Source organism: Phalaenopsis equestris, unplaced genomic scaffold (assembly GCF_001263595.1).
Source record: "Phalaenopsis equestris unplaced genomic scaffold, ASM126359v1 Scaffold001079, whole genome shotgun sequence".
Classification (NCBI taxonomy): Eukaryota; Viridiplantae; Streptophyta; class Magnoliopsida; order Asparagales; family Orchidaceae; genus Phalaenopsis; species Phalaenopsis equestris.
This window is the reverse complement of record NW_018165518.1, coordinates 356,366-358,324: the sequence shown is the minus strand read 5'-3', so window position 1 is coordinate 358,324 and position 1,959 is coordinate 356,366.

The window sequence follows — 1,959 nt, the reverse complement described above, 5'->3', positions numbered from 1 at the left end:
ATATATATATATATATATATATGCAAATGGCCTTTATATTTACAAGTTTATTTTCTACTCAAAAGGGAAATAAGAAAAAATATCACATCATAACTCCTGATGCATTAAGAGTCTAATGGTGGAGCGTCAGGTGTCAAGTGAGCTCCACCATTTTTAACACCGGTCAATATCAGTGTTTTACGGTGGGACCCACTTGACAAGTGGTGCCCCACCATTGAATTCTGAATTCAAACTGCGTCAGGAGTCCTGATGTAATGTTCTCTCGGGAAATAGACTCTCTCTCTCTCTCTCTCTCTCTCTCTCTCTCTATATATATATATATAAATATGTATAAAAGTAAAATTTTAATGGGTTTGCATGATTTGGATCCTCTTTCATTATCATGATAACAATAAAGTATAGTTATTAAGTTTAATCTTTAGTTTCTTTTTAGATCATTCCACTTAAATTAATCTACTAATACTAAGATTAGGGTGATTTTAAATAATAAATTAAATAATTTAAAATAGAATGAATAGCTAAATTTGAATAATTAAATTGTCCTAGTGCATCATTAGAAATCTCATATAGGCATTAAGACCGGGATATAAATTTAAGGGCCGTTTACATATACATCACCAAAAATACTGTTACTTATAAATCTGTCACCCTCTTTCGTTTATTTTTCAAATTTCGCTCAAATATCAAAATTGACGATAAAACTCCAACCCATATTTATCATTTTTATCAAATTCTCAATAATTTAATTGTGACATGCACAAATACATCAGTTCGTTAGTTCAAAAAAATCACATGGGTGCTAGATTTTATAAATAGCAATGTCTTGGGTGTAATATATGTAATTATCAAAGATTTTAATCGACCCTCGATATATTTCACTAATTTTAAATCAAACCTTACAATCTAAGATTTATTCGAGTTAAAATTTAACAAGAGCATCCTGATTCAAAAATTTATCTTAATTTTTTTGATGGCACCATCAGAACATTTTGATATATTTAAAAATAAAATAAATGATTAATAATTAAAATAAAATAATGCTAAACATAACTATCTAATTTAAATATAATTTAATTTGAGTATTATTTTTGAATTGTAATTATTTGTATTTTTATCATAAATCTGTAATGTATTTTATTTGATTATTCAAAATCTAAGATGGACATTAAGGGAGTGTTTGGTACAATACTTTTAAGAGAATTTAATTTAGATTTAATGTAAAACTTGCCAAACATCATAAATAGATTAGATAAATTTATCTTTAAGTTACATCCAATTTTTGTTTGTTTTGTTTATTAAATCAGAATTTATTAAATCTAATTATTAGTTAGATTTAACGGATTTAGTGCAGGAAAAAAATACTTTAAATTGGTTTATTTCAATGAATTTAATTGGTATTAGCTTAATTAAACCACATTATTATGGATTTAATAGTATTTAATTTTTGCAGATTTATTAAATGCTATTTTTTTTAACTCCTATTTTGTAGTTGAACACTCCTATTTGAAACATTGCTTTGTAAATAGGATTTATTAAATTTGATAAATCTGAATTTATTATCGACGGCAGAGTAAGGGTCTGTTTGGGGTAGCTACAACTTATTGCAAAATCTGCTGATAAGCAGATTAAAAATAATTTGCTGATAAGTTAGGTGCGGTGGCTTTTACAAATTTTTATTTTTTTTGGAATAGTCAGATCGCTGCCAGAAAACTGTCACGATGTGAAAATACTATTTTCAGTGTTTTGAAAATGCACAAAAACGTTGTTTAATCAAGCATTTTTAAAAATCACCGCACCAAATAGACTATCCCAAATGGGCCCTAAGAGTGATGATGGAATCCGTAACAAAATTTGATAGAAGAGCGGGGACTTTATTGTTGAGTTTTTTAATATTTTATTGGATTGAAGCCAAATTCACGGCTAAATCAGTATGCTGAGCCAATGGGGCAAAACCTAAGA